Genomic DNA, 15,996 nt, shown 5'->3' with positions numbered 1-15,996 from the left:
CTTTTCGTGGAATTAGTATCATAAGAAAAACAATGTGTTCCCATCCTTGTTGCACATTTGATACAACTACATTCCTAGTCAATCTTACCAACAAATAATTTCTTATTAAATGTCAAATAAATATAATTAATCCCACAATTTATTAATACCATAACTTATATGATATATACTTTGAATAATTATTTTTCTGATCTAATTTGTACTGAAAACAATGGGGGGGTTACTAACCAATAAGCATAAAGGATGTACATTTTTTCTAAGTAATTTAAAATATATTGGCAATGGTCATATATTTGTATGTTTATGTTTTGACATGTACAAGTTAATATACATAAACAGGTAAAAATAAGGGCACACAACTGTACAAATATAAAACAATATATGTCATTGTAGTTTTGCAGGTGAAATCATAACCCTAAAACCATCTATCTTAAGCTTATTTCATATTGTGAAGCAGAGCACCTCCTTTTTCTTGAAAAGCAGATCTAATTTGTTTAAATTAAAACATTTGAGTTGTCCCCAGCAACCACCATCCAACATAAACCTCCATATGTTTATCAGACAGAGCACAGCACTGAAATCCAAGTGGTACAATTAAGTTGCAGTTGATTTTATTAGCTATGATTTTAGTCACTCCCTGTAATGGAGCTGTAAGACAAGGAAGGTGCTGCTTATCATATACTTCCAGCTAAAGCAAACTTATTGGTGAAATATTTATATTAACATGACATTTGTCTGATATTACTCACAATGTCAAATTAACTTCAACACTGTGTCCTGGTTTCAGCTGGGATAGAGATAATTTTCTTCCTAGTAGCTGGTACAGTGCTGTGGTTTGGATTTAGCATGAGAATAATGTTGATAACACACTGATGTTTCAGTTGTTGCTAAGTGCTTACCCTAAGTCAAGGACTTTTCAGTTTCTCATACTCCGCCAGCAAGCACAGTGCTGAGGTGACAGCACAGTGAGCCAGGTGCACAAGAAGCTGGGAGGGAGCACAGCCAGGACAGCTGGCCCGAACTAGCCAAAGATATATTCCATACCATAGAACGTCATGCTCAGCATATAAACTGGGGACGGTTGGCCAGAGGGGGCTGATCGCTGCTCAGGGACTGGCTGGGCATCAGTCAGTAGGTGGCGCGCAATCATATTGTGCATCACTTATTTTTCTTGGGGTTTATTCCTCTCTCTCTCTTTTACCTCCCTTTTCATTACAAATAGTAGCAGTATATTTTACTGTATTTCAATTGTTAAACTGTTCTTACCTCAACTGAAGGGTTGGAGTTTACCTTTTTTCCCATTTCTCTTCCCCATCCCAGCAGGGGAAAGGGGAGTGAGTGAGTGGCTGTGTGGCACTTTGTTGCCAGCTGGTGTTAAACCACAACACACTGTAAGTACTAGCATTCACAAAAATCACATTTTAATTTCACCCTTGTTGTGTCTCTGCTAAAAGAATTTGGTTGACTGTTTAGTGAGGAAATACATCATCACATGACTATCCAAGAGAAACAATAAGGAATGTTCATAAACAAGTTATGAATACGGTATGTACACAGAAATAGAATCCTGATATCTGACAATGCACAAGCAAGACAAAGGAGAAGCTAAATTAAAATCCTTATTCATTCCACTGCTTCAGGGAAACAAAAATTTAATCTGTATACAACTGTACTGAATAGTCAGAATTCTAGGTTCTCTATGAATGGTGAACCAGACTTTACAACAGAACAATACAGCTGTGGTTTTTAAAGGAGACTAGAAGTGTGTCTTTTTCTGAATATATCAGCTAAAAACCACAGAACGGATCTTAACGGGAAGAAAAAATAATTTAAAATACCAAAAAGTGAAACATTTCTCAGGCTGAACCTGTGTGTCACAACTCAGGCCTAGATGCAGAAAGTCACTGTCTTAAGCTGCAAGTCGTCATCATACCAGCAAGTTTTTGATACTAAGGTACTTCTTTTGGTTTGACATAAATTCTTATTTAGAAAAAAAACCTAAGGATCATGACAATTACAAAGATGCAAATAAATCTAGTTCCATAACAAGAGCAGAACATTTCTGCTAAAAAAAAAAATATCAGCACCACAATAAAGATGACTGACTGTAATTATTTCCTGTTCAGATAGGATTTTTTAGGAGACATAATCTCCCAACTATTTGTTAACATAAAAAATCAAGACAGTTCGCATTAGGAAGCTGTAGAAAATAAAATAATATGTTATGATAACACACAGTAACAGATACATCTTAACTAAGTTTGAATGCATATAATAAAATTCAACTGCAAATTACGCGAAAAGGCTTGCTAACTGCCCAAGTATCACATTGCTCATATGTAACTTTTTCTATGATAGATTCTGGTTTTCTTTGGACTAACAGAAATCATGGTAAAGCATAGGAGAAATGGTTTTAATTTTTGAACAGAGATAAGCTTATTTAGAGGCTTATCTGGCTCAATCAGTGTGGAATCACTACAGGATTGAGAGGTCATCTGCAGTGAAACACAGGTTTTCTTGGGATCAACCAAATCTCCTGCAGCTGTGGCACTGTGATCAAGCTAAAAACAACCCTTATGAGAGGGCTTCTGCTGGTACTTAACCTGGTTCTCTACTAGCTCCCCTCCCAATGTGTACATGAAGCCTGTACAGCATCTATCCCCAAATCATAGTCCAGTTCTTTTCCCAGAATGATACAAGTAAGGTGAGGGGAGCAGGAAGTTCATGATCTGTGAAGAATGTCTCTTGATTTCCCAACTGGAAATGTGTATTTCAGGCAGCTCACAGTGGAGACTTTGATTTGGATTTGTTTACCTCCAACTGTGGAGATACACCCTAAGACTTTAGTTGGTGGTAAGATCCATGCATTTATGCAGAGACCATAAAGTACACTAGACATGCATATCAAATTGAGTGAAAAGGGCAAGATTATTTGTTTTGTCCATACAAGAGAGAGCAGAATTTTAAAGGTGCCTGATACTATTTATAATTCCCCAGTAATACCTTCAAATTTACATAAAATCTGCTGTGAATTCTAATATTCATCATCTTATATTGACTTTCTTTCTTGATAATTAGCTTTAAATTTATAGGCAATACATTGGAAAATTACTTAGCATGTGCTGTAGGCAGGTTTTATGATGTGAGACTTTAGATCCCAGTGCCAGTTTATTAAAAAAAAAAAAAACCAACAACCAAAAAAACATATATCAGGAGACATTTTTCTGGTGATTTCTAAAATATAATGGAAGTAGAGTGACCAGGGTGTGGGCAGTCACCTACAAATTAGGTTTACAGCTCAAAGCCAGGGCAGAGAGAAGAGACACATTAGCCTTGGGGGGGGGGGGGGGGAGGGAAATAACGTTAAGAATTGCTGAAAACCTGCAGGTCTGGCAGATAGACAAAATAGGTCTTAGGTCCTAGATCAAGTTTCAGAAAACCACACAGTTTCTCTCTGAAAGCAAGAGAGAACAGAGGAAATAAGGAAATGGCTAAAAGTCAGACTACAGAAGGCGTCAAGAAGGGCTCTTGGACCGGAAACCAGTATTGTGTAGGAACAGGCTACATGTTGCCAGAGAACCTGTAAATCTAGGAGTTTCTGTTGTATATGTCAATCACGGTCAATTAGTCATCATTTCCAAGCTATACATGCTATGGTACACACATATAGGTTATCAGCTACTGGATCCAAGAAAATCATTAGAGACAGGGAGCTGCTGATTTTTTGTGTTGGTGGTTTGGGTTTTGGGGTTGGGTTGGTTGGTGGGTTTTTTCACAACAGATCTTGATGACTGCTTGCAGGCTGACTTTTAAGATAATCTTAAAATGCATATCAGCAAAGACTCAGTTGCCCATTCTTCTTTAATCTCCACAGAAGGTAATTCATCCTCTATCAAGTCACATCTTAGCAAAGAACAGAAAACAACAGAAAGCTGATCAGTAAACAAATCAAGAGCTCAGACATGTGACCAAGTTCCTGTCTATCAGCTGAGTCACAATAACTGACCTTGCCTGCTCTGGCTAATGTAGAGGCTAGATGAAAGTGGCTTAAGCTAATCTCCACTGCCTGAGAGTTGCAACAAGTCACACACTGCAGCTAGGCAAGCATGGAGTATTTTGTTCTATCAGACTAACTGAATCATAATACCAAACAGCATTGGCTGGAGCTGCCTACAATCTGCCTCTGAAACAAAGCTGAAGGCATGACTTATTGCATCTGTATGTTTTATTATGAGAAAAAGAACTGTGTGACAGCAACCATAACAATCACAGACAGAAGCAATCAAGTGCATCGTCTGGGGAAAAAGAGTGGACAGAGACCCTTGTTTTCTGGCTCAAAACTTGAAGGTAAGATGAACTTTCTGCTGTTACAGTCTCTCCTGTGTTTGACGGTACAGGATTTTATGTGCATTTTTTAAATAAGAAAGATCTTATTTAAAAATGTGTCTTACTTGAATCAAACTTAAACGCTGGCTAAAAGCTTTCATGAAAAGATAGTAGAAAAATGGCTATCCCTTGAGTCAAGAAACAGCTTAATAATGTCTTACGTAATTCACGATACTTCCCAGTATGTCTTTTTTCTACAGTTTCTTAATGCACTAAATTTAGAGAAATGCCAAATCCCCCAGTGTTATGAGCTCAGTCTGACTGAAACAAGTCCCATGACTCAAAACTGCCTCAGTAAAGTAGATTGAATAACGGCGTATATGGTACTGTATTCTCTATACATAAGCATGCAGTAACTTACAGTATAAGCTCTATTTTCCAAGCTGCACTAACAGGGCTTTTGCCTGATGGTTAGAGCAAATGCAGATATTTTAAACAGCTGTGTCTGCCTGAAAATACTGCAGCTGCCATCCATTAGCTTTTAATTTACTATGGTAGGATTGCCAACCCAAAAGTTTATAAAATGCCTCACCGTATGGAGCTAGTATTTACCTGGGAGCCAATGAGTGCTCATACCTAAAACTCACAAGATCACTTGTGCATGATTTAACGCTGAGCACTAGATGGAGCTGTGTCCTTGTAGCACTATTAGCTAAATTTAGATAGTTTACAGCTGTCTCGGGTACAATTCCAATTAGTTACATGCAAGTAGCAAAGATCAACGGCTTGTTTAAATGTCTTTAAAAATGCTGAACAAAAGTAACTGTACGTTCCTGAAAGCCTTTTTTTAGAACTGTATGTCTCCATGAAAGCTTCTGGAATATAAACATAACACTGGGGAAAGAAACAGCTCAATAAGTGTAGTGCTTTTTGACAAAACTATCTATATGTTAGGAATTTTTTTTTTAAAAGGTTATTTTGTCTGTCCTAGTAAAAGTTATCTGAAAAGGAGATTTTTATATCATGTGTACTGCAACAGAACATTTGATGCTGTAAACTGTGAGAGAGAAAAAAATAGTAAGTTCTGTTTTAGTATCAAGTAGCTGTAGCTGTCTTGGAAGATTTCAAGAAAACTTCAAGTGAAACTGTACGTAGAGACAAAATATCTTTATTTAAACTCTCATCTTGAAGACTTAACATTAACTCCACCAAATAATGACGGGGGGTGGGGGGGTGGAATATAACCATATCCTACCCATTAAAAAATGAGCATACCGCCCACGTGTGTTAAAAAAAAACGGTTTCAAAGGATACGAGAACATTGTGCACCTTACCACAGGAAATCGGTAATGTGACTGGCCACAAATCTCTGGTAAAGATAAGGCTTTCCTGCCTTAATAGCCATAAGCTTCTATCCAGGGAGCACAGCCATTTAGAGCCTTCATCTAAGTGTCTGTTCTGGTCCTTACCCTTTGGTGACTATGAACCATTCTGCCATGTACCTGTACAACCCAGTAACAGACCAAGCAATGCACTGTGAAAGAACCACTAACATGTGCAAGCCTAAGCACCATTCAGGCAAGCTTGCAGGATCAGGAACATGGCCTGAACTCAAATAAAGGGCTTCTTTTTGTCACATTGTCAGCGTGACCTATAACGTGACTGTGAAACGGAGGAAGAGAAACTCGGACAGCTCTCCTCAGTAATCCTTAACAAAATAAAAATATACCGTGGCCATTACATCTAGTTGAGATAAACAGTTATAAACAGCTATAGAGCAACACTTGTGATATCACAGATAACTTTCCACTGATTTTCAAGATGCAAGAAATTAAGACGGTCAGTAAAGCAGTGTCCAGCAGCATTCTCTTTTGGGGTTCCTAACTTGGTTTTTTCGTTAAGTATTTTCTGAGAAGGATGGTTCTGCTATCCCTGAATAAGCTTCATTGTTATATAAGAGAGGCAAAGACTTAACACAATGCCAGCTTTGTGACAGTAATGTGTCTGTACTACTGCAGAAAAGAAACAAACCACTCTTATTCAAGGGGGTCTTCTAGAATGGTAATTAGCCAAGAGGCCAGGACAGCTGAGGGAGCGCTTCTGAAACCCGCTACACTGAGAAAGAGAGATGCAGAATTAATCCACTTCAGCCAAATCATATTAAACAGGACTGACAGGATCAACAAGCTAAAGGTAGCCCAAATTAGGATTTGCTCAGCTTTCCGGCGGTACAATAATATTGTAGTAGAATCAGCACTCCACATATCAAACAATACAGAAACAGGACAGTAAAAGGACTACACATGCACACTTCAGCAGCAGCAGCTGCAGCAGCAGGACAGTGGTTTGTTGTCTATGCTTAGCCTGTGCTGCTCAATCTCCCTCTGCTTCTGCCTGTGCTCCTCAAGGGAGTGGCAAGAGTTGCACAGCCTCCCTGTTCCAGGTCCTTTCCCTTTGCAGCGCCAGGGCAAGGCCATGCTTGCCTTCCCATGCACTGGCTGACACTGCTTTTCCTGACAAAACACTGGAGTACAGCACGTACCAGCAGGGTTTTGACTCTTCAAGGTCAGGACTACACAAGAAGGGAGATAACAACCCTACATGGCCATAAAAGAGTAAATGAGGTCCCAGGTCCTGCTTCCATCACATGAAAAGTCACGCAGACACCTGTCCTAGATCACCAGTAAGGCTTGTTGGGGAAGAGGAGAGGAAACCAGGCTGATGTTGAAAGACTCCTAGCTTTACCCAGACTGTTCTAAATTCCACTGAGCTTTTAACAAATGGTTTAATGACACTGCAACAATCATTGCTATAGCAATACTTTACTTTTTGGTATCAGTATTACGAAAGATGCAAATGTTATCAACCATTACAATTTTGACCACTCCTCTGCATGACCTGTTTAAGATGACTACCTTAAAGGCAAAAGGAAAGACAGGAAAAATTCAAAAGCAAGCCAGATTAATACACAGCCTGTGGATTCTTGCCAGTCTTAATTATTCTTTAGCATGTTCAGAGATGTTTCAAAGGCTTTCTACTTCACTCTCCATTTTCTCACTCTCCCACCTTGGGCATGCTTGCTCTGTAAGTGAGGTCCAATTCTGTATCTGGAATATCTGGTATGTGATTCATAGTCTTGGTCTCATGCATAAGTTTAAAAGAAAACTGAAATCATACATAACTATTCACAAGGTCAGAGAGTGCATCAGTTCGTAACAGGGAACAAAGTATTCCAACATTCCAAATATAGTACAAGCTTACACTACGGAAAGGGAAATTCTAAAACTGAGGACAATTATTATAAGTAATAGAATTACATTAAAACAGCATGCATATTAAACATGCCTAGACTATTTAGATGGAAGTCAACATCACCACAGAAGACGGCAAACTGTGGTGGTTGAAACACAACTACTCCACAAGCAGTGAAAATTGCATGTGTTAATTACATTGTCAATGTTGCAAACTCTTTATCTCACTTTCTGCTAAACGCTTGCTGTTCAGCCAGCTCCCTAGAAAACTGACATAATTAGAAGTACTCAGCACACGTGCTGTAAAGAGTTGTGTCAGTGTTACACACGTGGGATGACCTCTCTGAGTAAAACTAAGCACTTATCAGCTTTTGGATCAGCAAGGCACCCAAAGTGACCAACCAGTAAACTTCCAGGGACCAAAACTTGCAGCATTTTTCATATTTCTAGAAGAAATCCTAGAATCATTACAAACAGAAGAACCTACACCTTTTGAGTGTGAGTCTTTGTTTTATGTTTTTGCTTCGTTGGAGACTTCATGTACTACAGATTTTTGCAATCATAAACATAGTATTAGAGAATGTTTTCAAAACAGCAGCCAACAGAAATATGACACAAAATACTTACACCAATATAAATGGCCCATGATGTTATTTTCCCCAAGAGAATTAAAATAGATAAGAAGTTCTTTAAATATAAAAATACCTGAGTTTAATTGTTATTTTTTAAAGAGTATTACTTTTCTCAGTTAATAACATTTTGGCTAACCTAGAAAATCCCTGGTATGTAGGAATATGCACCGAAAACATGCCTGGTAGCACTATTTAAAACAACATAGTTTTATTCAAATTTTCTACTTCCAGTAATAAGGATGTGAAGAATAAAACTCAGAAATTGGGGGGGGGGGGGGGGGGGGGGGGGGAAGGGGGGGAGTTGTCTAAACACTGCCCTTTACGTTGAAAGGACACCGAAGGGCTGCGCACACCCAGCGCCCCCTCAGCGCTGAGGTGCCGTGGGGTTTCTGTGGAGGCGGGTGCGCCGGGCTGCAACGGGCAGCCAGACCCCACCAGCTCCCGCAGGGCACCCCGCGGCTGCGGGACCTGAGGTACCGCACCACCAGGGGAGGTCCAGGGGCACCGGCCAGGCACCCACCAGGGCCCTTGGCACAGGATTTACCTCAGCTACCCGTCTCGTCGGGGAGCGGGCCGCGCTCCGTAGCCCGTTTGCCGCTGGCAGGCGGGCTGTGCGGCGGGCGCGGCTGTGCCGCCACAGGTGCGCGCACCGGCGCTGAGGCGCTGTGAGGGGAGAGGGAGGGCGCCCCCCGCGCGGGCCGGACCCGCGCCCCGTGCTGCAGTTTCCCGCCGCGCCCGCGGCCCCTCGCGCACCTGCCCGCGCCCCTCGCGCGGGTTGCGGGAGCGCCGCGCGCACTGTCCCGCCCGCCCCTCACGCGGGGCCGGCAGCCGCCGCCGGTCCCCTGCGCGCAGCCAATGGGGGGCGGGCTGGGCGCGAGGGGAGCGGGGCCGCGCGCCGCCCGCCCGCCGCCGCGTGGCGCACCTGGCCGCGGAGCCCGGGAGGCGCCGAGGCCGCCGCGCAGGTCGGTGCCCGTGGGCGGGCTGCGGGGGGGGCGCTCGGCGGCGGGGTCCTGCCCCGGCGGGGGAGGGTCGGCGCCGCTTCCCGGGCGGTGCGGGCGTGCCCCGGGTGCGGGCTGGGCGGCGGGGCAGGGCAGGGCAGGGCGGCGCGGCGGGGCGCGCAGGCTGCTGGCGGCTGCTGCGGCCGCGTCCTGAGGGGGATCCCCCGCGAACCCTGCGCGGATGTGACGACGGTACCCGCTGCCTCTCCTTCTTTAAGTACTTTGCTCCTGCTGTGAGAGTTAAGGACTCCACACCGTTGGGAAGACTTTTAAATAGACGCGGCTCCTGTAAGTTAAATATTTATTCTCACAGCGAGCAGAGCCTTGAAACTTGAGTTCAACGAGCAGTTGGGCAAATAAACCGCTTTATTGACATAGGGCAGTCGGTCCGGAGACTCGGAGGCCAGCCCCGACAGCCGGTTGCATCCCGGTTCTCTCCCGTGGGAGTGAGGTGTACCTCCCCCCCGCCTCCGGCCTGTAATTAGGAATTAATCCAGTGAAGAGGTGCGTGGGGGAAATAAGATAGTTAAAAGGATATTCAGCAAAGAACAGCTGGAAGACGCAGCTGGCCGTTAGGGGCTTCTTTACCCGTGCAGAGATAAGGGCAGTAAGCGTATGAGGTGATGTCAAGTGATCCCCGGTTTCATCGTCCAGCACTCATGTCGTGCTGCTGCAGAAAAGAGACCTACCTCCCCCTTGACACTCACCAAAAAGATAAGGAATCACGCCTCTCTGCGTATGATCATTTGTTCAGTTTTGTTTTGCATGAGGCAAAATAGGTTGTTAAGTATTAATTTGGTAGGTTGGTAACTGCGGATCTGACTGTATGTAGGTGAAGTGCAGTATGTGCTTTTGGAGATTTGCATGTACAACACGTATTTCCAGAGTCATAAAGGTCTTTTGCAATTTCACGGTTTTAATTGCAGGGTTTGGGCAGGAGGGGGTACAGTGAGGGGCACTTCTCTGTGGTTTTCGTGTTTGGTTTGTTTTGTTTTAAACAAATATGTAGACAGGTGTATGAAGAAGGGCTTCATTCTGAAACTTGTGTGGAATTGCGGGAAGAGGGGAGAGGAAAGAAGGCTGTATTTCAGCTTTCCAGGTTTATTGATTTACTTTGCTTGTGTTCCTGAGTTTGACTCGGATCTGCTGTATGAATTTACTAAAACCAATACATCTTTCATCTTCCTTGTATCTTCCTGATAAAGAAATGCTTGGAGTAGATCTCAGCGTACCAGGAGGGTGAAAGGACAAATTGGGACAAGCCTAAGTAAATATGGGTTGTTTTTAAATGATACGGATTTACCCTCCATTTGCTGATAGTTCCAAATGGAAGCAATTTTAAGGGCCCCTTTGAAGCTGAAGAACACCCAGTGAAAGTCAGAGCAGAGGGAGAACTCAAATGAACCTTAGGTTTGTCTTCAGAACAAGTATAGCTTGGTACCAGGATATGAAGGGAAAATAATATGTAAAACCAACATAATTTGTAACTGATAAAATAATGTCAAGACCCTAGTAACAACGCTTAAACTGAGGGATAGCTCAAGACTGATCTCCATTGACTGATGATGTTTGTATCTGTTGTAGATACACGTGACGTGCCTGTAACTGTTTTCAACTAACGTTAGCATCACTTTTAAAAACTTCAATGCTTTATTTACCTAAGCCAGGTAATAATCAAGTGTCTTGGCAAGTATCTATAGCAGTTTAACTATTGTACATTTGGGACTCTGCCCTGTGGAAAGTGCAGAATTAAAGGGAGGGGACAGAAACTGAGATCTGTGTGGGTGAAGCATGGTAGGAATTGGGCTGGGAGCATTGTTCCCTGGTTCCATGTTTTCTTGCTGCTTTCATCTCCTGTCCCAAGAGGCTGAGGAATTAGAGGAATGGTGGCAGACGGCACGGCTTGCTTCGTAGTGCTCCAGCAACCCCATCTATATAAGGGCTGTGCTAGAAGCCGAGAGGGCAGGAAGAAACAGAGATGGGATAATAAGCACTATCTTCCCATCACTCCTACTGCATCTGATCTCACTTAGCCTGTGTTGACGTGGTACCAGCAGTGTGGAAAAGTGATCAGGGGTGGGTGTGTGTGTAAACGAAGAGAGAATACATCAGTGCAGGCATAGACTAGAGAAGTGCTTTCTGGGGTTTTGACTCAATTTTCCCTGATTCCTCTGTCACTTTTCTGTTACACTGAGTCTCTCTGTTACTCTAGACTGTCTGGCCAGGCTCTAAGGCAGCGTAATGTGTCTTAATGTGGTAGACTGTATTTAAATGGAGGATGGGAAGAGAACAGATGGAAGAGGGTAAGTGAAGACCTTAAGAATCACCTTCCCTGAATCCTTTGATAGAGTCAGCAAACAAGGGGGAAAGGCAGAGTGAGAATGTACTATAAGTGCAAAACATGGGAATAAGAAAAAGAACAAAAAGATAGCCACATTTTTTTTTTCTCCATGTGCAGCTTTGCTTCTAGCCCTCATTTACCTAATCTGTTTCCTGTTTGCCTCTTTCCGGTCTCTCTCTCTTCAAAACAAACAAACTCCCACAAAAACCTGTAAAGCACTTATCCCTAGACACTACTTTCACTCTTATTAGACTATTCAGAAACAGACCAGAAACTTAGTTCACTTTCCCCAGAGCTAGGGATTTGTTTCAGCCTTTCAGCTCAAACAAATGAGAGCCTTGACCTGGTAAGATTAGCAAAGAGCTATGCTCATACAGGTAACGCAGAGCCTCAGTGGGACTTTGCTCGTTAGCAAAAAAACCTCCACCTTCCCTCCTCCCCTCAAAAAAGATATTTACAGGAATAGGATGAAACCATTTCCTTGCCTTAGATGTCCATAGTATGTTTCAAAGGATTTAGTGTTTATCAAAGAAAATAAATGATGCATTAGGAAATGTGTTTTGTGATAGTGATCACTCAGATGCAGATGTGTTATAATTCAACATACTGTTGAATTATAAAATTCAAAATCAAGGCTTTTCTGCATTTTCTAGAAATACCTAATAGTGTAGAAATAGTAAGGACTTTCAGAAGTCGCTCTTCTGTTAGTGAAATTGGCATCATTCAAATCTTTGGAGATGTTTATCATCTCAGTTTGCCACTGCATCTTCAGAGTTCAGTGAATTCAACTTATTAAGGTATAATCCTGAAGTTCTCATAAGCTGCTGAATAAAGTTTAGCCTGCAGTGCCTGCCCTTGACATGCTTGATCAGTTACCAGAGTTGAGTAGATGCATACAAAATTATTTCGCTTCAGTAACTTGATCCCTTAAAATTTGGGAAGTTTAAGCCATGAACTATTTTTAGTTCTCTAAATTTTCCCCAGTTTGCTCTTGTCTATTCCGTGCTATCAACTCACCTGTTACTTTGAAGAGCTGAAGACACAGAGACTCCCGCCTTTGGGTAATCTGTTCTTTAACTTTGTCTGAGCACCAGCTCTGAGGTGATAACATGTCTTTGATAAGCTGTGACAGCTTGAATGTCTTCCTGCCACTCCTTTACAGCATTTTATAGTTGTTCTTCTTTTAAATAGGTGCACATTAAGCAACAAAATAAAGGTACTTTTTTTTTTTTGTAGCTAGATGCCTCTGCTTATATGTTTTAGCACAATGTTTTTATTTCAAGTTTCTTGTGACCTTGTAACATTACAGTTGCCTCCTGTTTCCCTGCATCTTCATGTGTTTTATTTGCTATAAAACCATTTCCCAATAGCACTTTGCTCTTCTTTGGCAATTCATTAATGCAAAGAACAAAGAAGTGAAATTATAAAGATAAATTCCTTTCTGAAAGAAACATATAAAGTAAATCCTAATGGCACTGTTGCCAGTCTAGGGCAGTTTGTGGGTTTTACATTTATACCGTGCATCTGCCAGGTTACAATGTAGTGGTTTAAAGGACTGTAAGTGTGACCTAGATTTTAAATTCTAATTTGATAACCTGTAAAGCAAGATTGTTAAGAATATTGTGTAGCTTACTAGTATTTCTGGAAGACCTGTAACCCAGAGCTGCTGAGGGGAGAGAACTGTATCTTTTCATACTGGAAATCAGTATCAAGGAGGAAAGATTTGGTGTCTTCACATGCATAAGACAGGACATTATTTCTCTACCAGATGATCAACAAACAAGCTGGGAGCCATTAGTTTTTCTCAACTGTATGTGATATATAAAATATATTCTTATATTTATTTTATATCTACATCAAAATGTGAGTTCATCTGTTTAGGTGAATTTTCCAGGTAAAACCTGAAGTAACTGGAGATGAAAGTTGAGAATTGAATACATGGAATTTGTGGTTTAGAGAGGGGAAAAGGTAAGAAACCTGACAGTGACCAGTTAGTATGTGGCAGACAACACATCTGGAATAGTAAATAAGGGATCTGATTTCCAAAAGTTGCAATAACAGAGTGTGAACTGCTAATTGTATGAGAGATCTTTTGCATATCACCCAAGGACATGGTGCTAAGTTGATGATGGTTTTTTGAAGCAGATGTGAATTTGGAGAAAACAGATCAGCAGGCCTGATCCTGCTTTGGCAAAATCTTGAATTAGGCTGGATGAGTGAAATAAGATTGAATGCTCCAAGTCAACACATGCTGGATAGAAGAAAACAGACAAGTCCAAAGCCTGGCTTTATTACAAGTGTTGCTTATCAAATGCTGACTGTGAGTCTTGTTTTACTAGAGCAACGATGTAATGTGTATTAATATTCATAGAGAATGATTCACTTGTTGGTTATGTCTTTGTACCCTTTAAGATCAACAGATTGTATGCCAGTTAAAGTAATTATTAAAGATAAATTTAAGCTGCTTAATTCTAACCTGGGTTTCAAGCGCTGACAGTATGGGAACTGCTGTTTTACTTTATTGTCTTCTGAAAACAAATGTGGTTGGTCTCCACATTCAGAGGTGACTTAGCTGGGGATGTCTTCCTGTTTCTGTCTGTACTGCTCGTACAAAGTCTTTTTGTTTTGTTTGTTTGCGCTATTTTCAACCCAAAGTTTATTTCAGAAGTCTTAGTTTGACAGGGGAAAGTATTTTCCAAGTGTCTCTTGAATATAGTGAATCACACTTTTTATTCCACTACAATACAGTGCAGATGGTAGCATCTGCTTTAATAACACATAATCAGAACATCTTATTCTAATGACATTGCAGTAAGATTTATGAATATGTTTCTGTGATGGTGATGAACTAATGCATGTAATCCAGTCAGCTCCCAAACAGAAGTATTTTGATGTTTCACTCCAGAAAAAACAGTTTATCTAGCAAAGACCTTGATGAGGTAAATCCAGTATTTTAAATAGGAAACCAGCACAAACCATCCTGGGAAGCAAAGTTTTTGCATTTCTCCAGGATGGTATTTGCTCTGTGCAGTATTGGACAGAAGATGTATTAAGATCTTCTTGCATAAGACTTCTCAGTCTTTTACTTAAAATGTTCTATCATTCTGTAGTTCATAATTAGATTTCTGTTAAATCATCTTTGTCCTATACATTCAGCACCTTGGTGACATTCCAGCCAATGTTAGCCTACATACTACTATAAATAAGCTCTTGGGATTTGGAAGTAGGTGATCCAAAGCGGTGCCTTCCGACCTCAGCTATTCTGTGATAACACTCCCATATGCTTCATGAAACCCTTCTCATTAGGTTTAAGTGCAAGTCTTCACAATGGAATTAACAAAAGCTCTTACCTGAAATGTAGCGTTAATTCCATTCTTTTTTTTTTTTGATGTGGAAAACCTCTTTTTCAAGCTTTAATGCCCAACTTAAGGTATGAAGTTGTCCTTTGGATTATTTATGATTGTAACCTCTCTATATACTTTGTAGTGAGGGTACAACTGAGAAATCACATAAGCATGAATCTTCTTCAGTGGCCTTACCGTCAATTCCTAAACAGTTTCACTGACAGATTTATCATCACCCAGCAGACCAGGAGAAAAAATGGCAAAACAAGTGCCTGGATCTTGAGATGTGTTCAGGACATGCATTAACAACTTCAGAAACTGTGAGACTGTAGGAAATGTGCTAATAGCTTTAGCCCAGATATGCAGACATGGACCCCAGCTATCTTTGTTGACTGTCCATTACACCTACTTACTACTAAAAAAAAATTCAAACAACAAAACAAACAAAAAACCACTCCCCAAAACAAACAAAATAACCCTCCTCTAGCTGAATTTAAGGTACATTTATGCAATTGCTATGTAAGCATGTATACATATATAAGTAAAGCATTTATTGTAAGCTCTTTTGTGGTATGTATGATACGTACTTTAATAATTGTTTCAAAAAGGGAAGAAGAACAAATCTTAAAATTCAGAGGCTAATTATATGGACCAGAAACACACTGGTTGTAAAATATCAACAAAAGTAGGATATATAATTCTTTTAAATAATGTGTTCATTTCATCTGAAAAAAAATCAAAAAGTTAAGTGAATAGTGTTCTTGAAAGTAGTCTTCTGTAATGAAAAGTATATATACAAAATATTCTAGTGTTAGTACAGATTATCTTAAACCTGAAAATCTCACTCATAAAGATTATATATGATTAGTTAAATATTTCTTGAATTAAAATATCCTTCAGTGTAGGAAGCTGAATGTATCCATAGTAGTAATTTTACCTGAAACTGGAAAAAGCCGTTTATGGTCTGATCTGGCAAACTTCATGTGTACAAAATGAAAATCATATTAGAACCTTTCCTTACTAGAAGAAAGGAATTGTTATAACAAGCTTTTGTGCAAGAAAAGATCTGTTCTGGCCTGCTTTGCAGAACATACTGTAGTGTTG

At 40.8% G+C, this 15,996-nt stretch overlaps 1 protein-coding gene across 3 annotated transcripts in view; it reads left to right on the top strand.

Annotated features, from left to right (window-relative positions):
- Window positions 1-9,355: 9,355 nt before the first annotated feature.
- The window catches only part of PPFIBP2 (PPFIA binding protein 2), a 102,817-nt gene continuing 96,176 nt past the window's right edge, over window positions 9,356-15,996 (top strand). For 2 of the 3 annotated variants that reach the window (XM_040609163.1, XM_040609161.1), the window contains exon 1: window positions 9,357-9,495. The gene's annotated coding sequence lies outside the window, so the exon portion shown is untranslated. Of the gene's footprint in view, window positions 9,496-15,996 lie in introns of all 3 variants that reach the window. The other variant, XM_040609162.1, reaches the window with a different exon arrangement.

This window comes from Falco naumanni, chromosome 10 (genome assembly GCF_017639655.2).
Source record: "Falco naumanni isolate bFalNau1 chromosome 10, bFalNau1.pat, whole genome shotgun sequence".
In the NCBI taxonomy this organism is placed as follows: Eukaryota; Metazoa; Chordata; class Aves; order Falconiformes; family Falconidae; genus Falco; species Falco naumanni.
This window is presented reverse-complemented; position numbering and strand designations above follow the sequence as displayed.